This window comes from Oryctolagus cuniculus, chromosome 18 (genome assembly GCF_051225735.1).
Source record: "Oryctolagus cuniculus isolate XC-2025 breed Fujian yellow rabbit chromosome 18, ASM5122573v1, whole genome shotgun sequence".
Taxonomy (NCBI): domain Eukaryota; kingdom Metazoa; phylum Chordata; class Mammalia; order Lagomorpha; family Leporidae; genus Oryctolagus; species Oryctolagus cuniculus.
In genome coordinates, this window is record NC_142884.1 from 76,408,422 (window position 1) to 76,418,915 (window position 10,494).

General features: G+C 67.4%; 1 long non-coding RNA gene across 1 annotated transcript; it reads left to right on the plus strand.

The window, feature by feature from the left end:
- Positions 1 to 1,434: 1,434 nt before the first annotated feature.
- Positions 1,435 to 10,411, plus strand: LOC138846369 (uncharacterized). Its single transcript, XR_016224749.1, has 3 exons — positions 1,435 to 1,569; positions 9,009 to 9,083; positions 10,285 to 10,411. It is a non-coding gene; the product is annotated as an uncharacterized LOC138846369 (long non-coding RNA).
- The last annotated feature ends 83 nt before the right edge of the window (positions 10,412 to 10,494 follow it).

A 10,494-nucleotide genomic window follows, 5' to 3' on the forward strand; every position in this document is an offset into this window, starting at 1 on the left:
GCCGGTGGGCGGAGACCATGGACTCGATGGCTCTGTGGCATCTCTGGCCAGCGTTGCAGAGGAACGAGGTCCCTGGACGTCCGTGGAGCCGACGTGCCTTCATCAGGGCCCCTTTGGGCCAACATCTGCAATCGGAGTGGAGCAGCCCTCCAGGAGGGGCAGCGCACGTGCCAAAGCCCCGTGGACGCAGGCAACGTCCCCTTTTCTAGAAGCTGGGGGAAAGCCCCTGTTGTTGGAACAGAGCCTGGAGGAGAGTGAGGGAGCTGGAAAGGTTAGGGGCCGGGTCGACCCCCGGCCTTGTGAGCCAGGCTTGCGCATCCGGCCTTCATGCTAAGCCATGGGCGGTTGGCACAGCACCACCTGGTGGCTTGGTGGGGAATGGCACCCTCCCTTGCCCACGGACAGCGCCTGGACAGCTCCTGGGCTTGCCCTAAGCCCTCCTTGCTCTGGTCCTGAGAAGGCCTGTCCTGCCAAGGCCAGGTGGACACAGCTCTCAGGGGCCAGGCTCCCAGCAGAGGCAGCAAGGTGTGCAGGGCGCGGGAGACAGCCCGCCCACATGGCGCAGAGCCGATGCAGACGGCAGAAGCCCTGGCTAGCCTGGGCCTTTTCCAGTGTGAACTGGGCGGGGCCCGACATCGGGAGTGGGGCCAGGGGAGAGGACAGGGTCCTCATGACCCTCCCTGAGCCATCCGGGGGGCCTGAATCTCTGGCCTGCAGACAGGGGTGTGGCTTGCTGTGCTGACGGCCAGACAACGAGCAGCGATGCAGCGACCACGCCATCACCCCCTCATCGCAGAGGCCGGACAGCCCGCCAGCCCCCGCAGGACCCGCAGCTGCACCACCTGCCTGGCCCAGTTCTGCTGGAGATGGATGGCGAGTGATGCCCCTGGTCCCAGGGCTGCCGGACGGGGGGCTTTGCTGGGAGCCTCGGGAGTCCCGAGCCAGCCTCAGGGTGCCCCAGCCTGTTGTGCTGACAGGGAAAACAAGCAAAGATGAGACCCCCCCACACACACCTGTTCTGGGGTAGGGGGTGAGCGTGACGGGGGCGGGGAGGTCCTCGCGAGCAGGTTGGGGGCGGAGGGGAGCCAGGGCCCCACTCAGGAGAGCTGCAGGCTTGGGTGGGGGGAATCCCGTGGCATCCACGGCCCGCCCCTCCCCCGCACGCCCTCCCTGATCCCGGAGCCTGGGCGCGCTCCTGGGTTATCCAGCAGGGCCCTGTGGCCCCAGCAGGTGGGAGGACTCAGCTGAGGGCCCGCACGGCCCAGGTGGGCCCACTCCAGCCTCGCGAGTGCGCCCGTGAATCCCAGCTCCCTGCCCCGCTGCGTGAGCAGGGGCAGGTGGAGGAGGGGCGAGCGCGCGGGCCTCGGAGAAAGGTGGTTTCGTAGCAGGACGAGTGCACCTGTTACTTCCGCCTGGGCACTCACCCCGCCCTTTCAGAGCGCGTCCTACCGCCCGCGGGGAGGCTGGGCCTGGGAGCCTCGCCGTCCGGCTGAAGACACCGCAGCCCCGAGACCGAACTCAGAGCCCGCGGGGGCTCTGCAAGCCGCAGGGGCCTCTGCTCGCTCACAGGTGAGACAGCTTAAGGTGGCCGCCCGGGGAGGCCGGGTGCATAGGTGTGTGCCTGCCGCGCGGGCCAGCGTCCTCTCGCCTCCAGGGCTCTGGCTGTGCTCTGGTTCCGCGGGGGACCCCGTACTGAGGTGCACGCGGGTCTACATCCGCGGGGGACCCCCGTACCGAGGTGCACGCGGGTCTACATCCGCGGGGGACCCCCGTACCGAGGTGCACGCGGGTCTACATCCGCGGGGACCCCGTACCGAGGTGCACGCGGGTCTACATCCGCGGGGACTCCGCTCCAAGGTGCACACAGGTCTACATCCGCGGGGACCCCGTACCGAGGTGTAGACGGGTATATATGTGTTACTCCCATCCACTGGCTCACACCCCTCCGCCGCCCCAGGTGTCTGTAACGGCTCCCAGGCTGGGGCAGGAGCCGGGACTCAGTCCAGGTCGTCCACCTGAGAGGCAGGGACCCGACCTCTAGAGCCATCACCACCCCTCCGGGGTCTGTCTGAGCAGACCTGGGGCAGCTGGAACTCAAGCCCAGGTGCTCCATGGTGGGGTGGGGGCGTCGCAGCCACGAGCCCCACCCCCAGGCTGGGTGATGGCTTCCTGACACCGCCGGAAACCACCACGCCGTCGGGGTCCCCACCGGCCCCGCCTTAGTGGTCAGAGGCTGGGCTGCCGAGTGTAGATGCTGGTGCCGGGGTCAGCCCAGGGGTGGCCGTGTGGACTCAGCTGGAAAGTGTGCGCCTTGGTCTGCAGGGCTCCGCCCCCAAGGCCCGGTGCAGCGTCAGAGGTCGGAGCCCAGGCCAGGCCGCTGCTGTGTCCACACCCGGGCCTGGGAAGTGACCGAGGGCCGCCCTCTCCTTCCAGGTGAAGGAGTGGATGTCTCTCCGTCCTGGGCTCTCGCTGCTGCTGCTGCCGCGGCTGGCGCTCCCTGGGGAGAAGCTCTGCCTGGCCCTCACGTGACCTGTCCCCTGCCCCTTGGAAGTGCTCCCCGCGGCCAGGGGAGGAGAGGTGGCCCCGTCCGCTGGCTCCTCCTTTCTCGTGCTGTGCTGGCAGTGGGGGGACGGACGGGTGCCCCGTGGTGCTGGCTGGCTCTACCAGGTGGAACTTGTCCCTTAAGAAATTCCACTCATCTCCACAGCCCCAGATCTGTGGCCACAGTCTGCCGATGAAGCAGAGGCAGGGTGAGGGCGTGGACTGGTGCGGGTCTGGGCCAGTTACTGGGGTCCCAGACGAGACAGACGTGGGGGTGGTCTCGTGCTGACGGGGGCAGAGGCTGCAGTGAGTGGCCACAGCAGGTGGAGGACCCAGCACTGCCCGCACCGGGAGCCCAGCTTGCGAGACACGAACCTCCACAGTGTGAGACGTTGCTGTGGCGGCCACAGGACCCTGGCACGTCCCCACGTGCCCTGACGAGAGCTGGCGCCCCCGGCCTGGCCTTCGGTCACGGAGGGCTCCTGCCCTCCGCGGGGGCCGCCGAGCTGCCCTTCCCCAGGGCAGAGGTTCAGAGGGGCTGCGGGCCTGGAGCTCTGGTCCCTTCTTAGTTCTCCGAGGAGTCTGGTGGGTTCTTCAGAATTCTGGGTCAGGTGCTGCGGTGCGTGACTGTGGCGGGGCAGCTGGTTCAGGGAAGGACTTTGATTGGCTAGGCTTGGTCATGTGCTTACCCCTTGGCCCTATCACAGTGGCCGGGGCAGGTGGGAGTCCTATGATTGGCTAGGCCTGTGTCACATGTTCACTCTGGGGTGGGACACTTCTGTGATTGGCAGGTCAAGTCTGACAGCATCACATGAGTGAATGAGGCTGGATGGGGAGGGGGCGGAGCCTGTCCCCTCCTGGTGCGCTCTGTGCTCAGATCGCGGGATGGGCCCGAGTCCGTGGGTTTGGGGCAATGACCGTGTTGGTCCAGCAGAAGCAGGAAGCTCATCCAGACTTGCCAGGGCGCAGTCCCAGAGGCACGTGGGAGTGACTGTCCACTGCACAGATGGGAAAATGGAGGTTTCGAGAGCCCAGGCCCCCACCAGGGAGGGAACCAGCCCGTTCCCAGCCCTGGCTCCGTGGGAGCAGGCCGGCCTCCGTTTCACCCATGGACCAAGTCCTCTGAATTCCGGCAGAGGGGAGAGGCCCACGAGGCAGTCAGAGCTCAGCTTAGGGCAGCTCACCCTGGGCCAGGCGGCGAGGCCGTCCCGGGGGCTGGCGAGTGACTTGGGCCCAGGCAACACGGCTCCGGGCTGAGGCTGTGCCCATGGGGCAGCCCGGCCCTGGGTGTGCCCAGCCACGCCTCCTGCCCTGCACACTGGGAAGGGGTCAGCCCAGGCACGGCCACCCCGTTTCTCCCTGGAGCACCCCAGGCACACAGCAGCTGCTGGGAAGGCCAGTGGGACTGTGAGTGTGCGCGCGCGTGTGTGTAGGGGCAGCGTCTGCAGAGCTGCTGGGGGCTGGGAGGCACCTGCCACCGTGACCAGGAGGTTCCCCGAAGCTACCGTCCATACTGGCCAGGGGGCGGGGCGGTGACCGGGTGGGGAGGGGCTGAGGAGTGTCAGAAGGGTTTGTGGTCGGTCGGTGTGGGGACTGGGGCTGCCCCCAGGGAACACGGTGGCTGGTATGGCTGTGTTTGGGTCCCGTCTGGCTGCCGGTGCGCTCTGGCCGCCCGCGGTGCCGCCACCATCCCGTTTCTCGGAATGCGAGCTTCATGGCTACCTACGAGGCCTCTTGTCCCACCTGCCCAGAGGCTGGGGCTGCCTGTGGTTCCCCGCCCCGTCCAAATCCAAGTCACCTGGGCGGCTGCAGGCGCCTCCGTCACACCTGTCCCAGCGCCCGGAGCAGGGGGCCTGGAACCCTGGGGGCGTGGGCTGCCTCCCGTGCCTGTCCTGCCCAGGTGCCGCCGGTGCCCGTCAGCCCTGGGCTGAACGGACTCCCCCAGAAGTCACGTCCACCAGGCGCCGTGGGCGGGACCTTGGCGGGATAGGTCCTCCCGGTGTGATCTAGGGGCTGTGAGGCCGAGATTCCCCAGTGAGGGAGGAGGGCAGAGATGCAGGCAGACCCGGGGAGAGGCCCCCCCCCACCTGCAGCCCGACAGGCAGGAAGACCCCGCCCCTTGAGCGGGAGGGGGCGGGGCCTTCCACACCTTGATTTTGAGCGTCCGGCTGCCGACTGCCCCTGCGGTTCCCTCTGCCTCTGCCTGGCTCCCGCCTGCGCCTGCCCCTCCCGGGCTTGGCCCCTCTGGCTCCTCACTGTGCCCCGTTCCTGCCTGGGGTGTGCTCCCAGCTCCGCCTCCCCCCCCCGCCTCACTCTGGCGCCCTCACTGGGGACCCGCGAAGCTGCCAGTGCCCGCTTCTCAGTCCCCTTGGGGCTTGTTCTCCCCACCCATCCAGCACCAACGGAGCCGATTTGCTGGTTTTTTTTTTTTTTTTTTTTTTTTTTAGAGGATTTATTTATTTGAAAAGCAGAGTTAGAGAGGTGGGGTGGGGGGGCTTCCATCTGCCTGTTTACTCCCTAGTTGGCTGCAACGGCCAGAGCTGTGCCGACTGAAGCCAGGAGCCAGAAGCTTCTTCCAGGTCTCCCATGCAGGTGCAGGGGCCCAAGGACTTGGGCATCCTCCACTGCTTTCCCAGGCCACGGCAGAGAGCAGGATCGGAAGAGGAGCAGCCGGGACTCGAACTGGTGCCCATATGGATGGGATGCCAGCACTGCAGGCGGCGGCTTTACCCACCACGCCACAGTGCCGGCCCCTGATTGGTTTTTCGTATCAGTCTTGGACTCTGTCTCCTCCCTGCTGGACCCAGCCCAGAGCCGCACCCCCACCCAAGTGCTCCGGGCCTGAGTGCCCCCCCCCACTCCACGGGTGTTCACTGCCACAGTGTAAATGTGGGCGTGACGGTGCTGCCTGCGTTTCTGCCCTGCCGTGCCCAGGCAGTGTCTCCCCAGCCACGGCGCCAAGCGTGGTGTCTGCCCGTGGCCAGGCGGCCGTGCCCGGGGTCAGCAGAAGGCCGGGCCCAAGAACTCGGTCCCAGAGAGACCGTTCCGTGGTCCAGTTCCCTCTCCAGCAAGGAGGTGAGGAGGCGGGTTCAGTCCTGACGCGGCCCCCGGTCCTCTGGGACCTCGGGAGCTCCGGCGTCTCCGAGGAGGACGCCCGAGGGGTTCCCACGTCGAGGCTGGAGCCTGGCCCGGGCCAGTGGGAGCCGAAGACGCAGCCCGGGGTTGGAGCAGGCTCTGGGCTCGGCCCTGACCTCCGTGGGGGCGGCAGGAACCGGCTGCTTAGCCCGCGATGAAGCTTCTCAAAACCCTGCTGCGTGTGGGCCCCGGGAGAGCTGGGGGGGGAGGAGGCTGAGGGAGCGGGGGGCCCTGTCACCCCGCCCACGCCCATCCTGCCTGTCCCCGGAGCCCCGCGCTGGGCGCCGCGCCCTGTTCTCACCACTGTCTGCGTGGCCGCCCGTCTCTCCAGTCCCCTATTCCTGTGTTCAACGCCCTCAGGTCCCTGAGCTGGGCACCCCCCAGAGGGTCACCTCCCTACCATCTCCCCCTGTGCTGTCTTCTCCCCAGCACTGGGGGATGCCCTGCTCTGAGCACGGTCGGGGTGCTGTCAGCCATCTCCCCACACGGAAGCTGTGTGACCTCAGCTGAGACGCTTGATCTCCCTGCACCTCAGTTTCCTCGTCTGTGGAATGGGTACAATTAGCGCCAGGGCCCCTCCTCCCTGAGAGTGTTGGGTGTGTTGTTAATGGCAACCTCGATTGTTCCCCCTGTCACTTTGTGCCTGGCATTCATCCGCTGTCCACTCACTGTGTGCCGGTGTGGGTGTGGGTGTGGGCTCCGGCTGTACCAGGAGCCAGTGTGGTGACAGAGACCAGTCGTGCACAGGGGCGTCTGAGCTGTGACCAGGGGATAAGCAAGGGGGGCTTCCTGGAGGAGGTGTGGTCTGAGCTGTTTTGTCTTCAGTGAGTGAGAAGTAGCCATTCATTTGTTCGCTTGCTGGGTCAGCTGCTCCAAGGTACAAAGTCCGGATGCGGCGTTCGGTGCTGGAAACACGAAGGTGCCCACAGGGCTGGCCTGCGAGGGCTGCGGCCAGAACGGGGACGCAGATCTGACCCCTCCTCCGGGCCAGTACTGGGCCCAGGGTGTGGCCAGGCCAGGTGTGGGCGTGGGCAGGGCCCTGAGGGCCACACAGCCAGGGGGTCTGGGGGGTCTTGTCCCATCAGCCTAAGCGTGGCTACGTGGTGCAAGGGCCGGGCTCCCCACGGTGCAGCCGGTGAGAAGCGGCCCAGTGCAGCGCAGAGGGAGGTGTGCGTGTGTGCAGCACGCACACACGTGTGCAGCGCGTCTGTGCAGACACAGCACGCAGGCACAGAGCCTCCCGCCACCATATCACACACACTGCACAGGAAGTGACGGCCACAGTCCCACCCACGGCGCTGCCCCCAGCTGCCGGCCGCTCACCAGGGCGGCCCTGCCTTGCGTCCCGGCCCCTGGAGCTGCTCCCGGGCAGGCGTGGGCTCGGTGCGTGCTCACCCTCGTGGTTAAGGGGCCAGGTGAGGCGCCCCCATCCCCATGGGAGTACCCGGGTTCTATTCCCAGCTCCGGGACCAAGTTCCTGGTCCCCAGCTTCAGCCGTTGGAGTCGTTTGTGGAGCAAACCAGGAGACAGAAGCGCTCAAATAATCAACATCTTTGTGATTGAAAATACAATGCAGGGCCCGTGGTACCCGGCCCGTGCCCAGGGAGGCCCCCAGGAGCCCTGGGGACATGGCCATGCCTGGGCCGGTGCTGGGCCGCGGACCGCGCAGGTAATGCCGGGGTCCGTTACTGCCCGTGGAGGGCGGGCGCCTGCCTAAAGAACTCCGCCCTGGAGCCCAGGCAGCAGCGTTCGTGAAGGGGCGGGGCACTGGTGTCAGTTACAACCTTGGCCGTGCCAGTGCCAGTCTTGCCGTAGCAGGCGCCGGCCTGAGTCACCTGGGGGACGCAGACGGATGACAGCCTTGGCGGTGCCCAGCCCCCCCCCCCCCCCCCAGTCTCTGACTCGGGTCTGGGTGAGGCCCGGCATCTTCGGCAGCGGCTGCAGTGCGGCCCCCACGGGGAACGCGCCTGGAGGGGCGCCAGCGGCTCTCACCAAGGTGTGCGTGACGGCAGCATCTGGGGTCTCAGTGCCCCCTGCCCCCGCTGCCTGTGGGGGGGAGCCCCCATGCCCCCCAAGCCCCAGGCACCTGGAGGGAGGCCCCCATGCCCCCCCCCGAGCCCTGGGCACCTGGAGGGAGGCCCCCGTGCCCCCCCAAAAGCCCCCGGCACCTGGAGGGAGGCCCCCATGTCCCCCTAGCCCCGGGCACCTGGAGGGAGGCCCCCACGCTCCCCTTCTCCAGCCCTGGGCACCTGGAGGGAGGCCCCCATGCCCCCCCCGAGCCCCGGGCACCTGGAGGGAGGCCCCCGTGCCCCCCCGAGCCCCGGGCACCTGGAGGGAGGCCCCCATGCCCCCCCCGAGCCCAGGGCACCTGGAGGGAGGCCCCCATGCCCCCCCCTGAGCCCCGGGCACCTGGAGGGAGGGCCCCATGCCCCCCCGAGCCCGGGCACCTGAAGGGAGGCCCCCACACTCCCCCACCTCAGCCCCGGGCACCTGGAGGGAGGCCCCCACACTCCCCCACCTCAGCCCTGGGCTCCTGGAGGAGCAGAGCAGGTGCAGGAGGCCCAGCCGGCTGCTGTCCGGCGCGTGTGTGGCCCTGCGGGCGGCTCTGCCTGGCCGCAGCAGAAGCCCCATCCATGTGCTCCGTCCCCTGGGGGCCCAGTGCAGCTCACGGCCACCCAGGGCTGTGGACGAGTGGTTTGTCCGAGGAGCTGGGAGCGCTGCAGGCTGGGCCAGGGCCAGCCTTCGAGGCCACCGTGGCTGCAGTCAGCTGGCCTTGTGCAGGCAGGGACCAGAGAAGCCACGCAGACCCCACCCCTGCTCCACCTATGCCGTGTTCCCGCCTGACAGCCACTTAGGACCCACCCGGGGGAGCCGCCTTGGAGCCACTCACCGGCAGCCTGCTTTGTCTGGGCTTCGGGGAGTCCTGGGAGCGTTTGGGGCGCCGGTCTCCTGCACCCCACGTCCAAGCGCCCGGGTTCTCGAGTTGGCTCTGCACTGGATGCCAGCCTCCTCCTAACACAGGCCCGGGGGCAGCAACGGGCGGCTCGGGTCCTTGGGTCGCTGCTGCCCACGTAGGAGACGCGGCTGCGGCTTTAGCACCTGGCTATTTGGGGAGTGAGCCAGTGATGGGAGATCTGTTTATATATCTGCTTCTCTCTCTGCCTTTCAAAATAAAATTTAACAAACAATTCTAAACATATGTGGCCCAAATGGATGGTTGACCCAGCAGTGAGTGGATCTGGTTGTGTGCGGGTCTGGGCAGCATCTGCTGTCCCCTGGCGCCCTCTGGTGGTCAGTATGCGCACTGAGGCTCCAACCCCGTGTTCCTGCAGGTGCCTCCCCAGCTCCGTGCCACCCGCGCAAGCCCATGAAGACCTGGGTCCTCATGGAGTCCTGCGGGTCACCAGGTGAGCTGGAGGCAGCCCCCCCGCCCACACAGCAGGTTCCTTGCACTATGATTGGTATTGCCACTGCTGCCAAGCCCCTAATGTTAATAAACACAACACCCGCACTGCCTGCCACCGAGGGGTCCCACAGCAACCCCTCCAGCCCGCTTCCCCGGGAGACGGCGACGGCAGCGAGGGTTAGCAAAGGGCAGAGAGGAAGAGGGTTTCGGTCAGCAGGTGTGCCGTTTGGGCGAGCGTGGGCTGCTGCACTGAGGACTATGGTCAGCGGCCGGTGCCTCCCTCTCCCCACCATGAAGTGGCCACAACAGCCGCGCTGCCTCCCAGGGATGTGGGGAACCCGAGTGGTCCCGGGTGTGAGGTGGGCAGGCTGGGAAGAGGCCTCTGTCGGTGGCGGCCAGCCTCTGGCCACGAGGGGTCCAGTTACACCCTCTGGATGTGAGGATACTGGCGCGGCTCGGGGCAGCAGGGATGTGCTGGCTGGAGCCAGGCAGGCCTTCGGGCCCTTCTGCGCCGGCTGGGCTGCTGGTGGGGGAGCCTCCTGCGGGCACCCAGGGGCTCCCTCAGGAAGGGCTGGCTCCCCACAGGGTCCTGACACATGGCTCCTCCGTGTCTCACTCGCTCTGGGCCCCAGGAACGCCTCCACCGGGGAGCCAGGGAGGTGGAGTGAGCTGGGTGGGGCTGCTGGGAGAGAAGTTAAGGCGGGCCTCAGAGGACTGAAAATGAGGCCCAGCACCCTGAGCGAGCTGTGCGGAAGGGCAGACCGTGTGCTGGTTCCTCGGGAGGATGAAGGAACTGGACATTACCCCAGCTGGGAGGCGGCAGCCGGCGCGAGCTAGGAGGCATCACGGGTGTCATGGGTGTCCTAGGCCCCTCATCCAATCTGCAGGAGTTAGGAAAGGGGTACAGATGGCTCCTGCACACGCAGGGCGGGGTGGTCCACAGGGGTGCGCACTGGCTCGGTACTCGTGTCGGATCCCTGTCACGAGGCAGCACAGCGCTGTCCTGAGGGGGACAGGGACAGCACGGCCGGCTCGGAGCGGGGAGCCGCTGCCCGCCCGGCACCCGATTCAAACGCCTCGGACGGCACCTGCTCGGCCGGCTCACGCATGCACACTCCTGCACGGTGCTGGCTGAACTTAGATCTCGGTACCTGACGTTCTGGGCCCTGGAAGGCGACCTGTTATTTAAATGCGCACCACAGGACCGTGGCCCGAGTGCTGGGGTGAGTGAAGCGGGAGGCCGTGCGTCAGCTGAAAGGCTAGCACAGGGTGTGTGGGCGGCCCCATCTGTGAGCCCTTGAGGCCGGACCAGCAGGAGGTTTTGGAAAGTGGCCGTGACCGCAGCAGGCGGCGCCCACACACAGATGGACCGCACGGCCTGGACAGATGTCCACAAAGAACTACGCGGCGCG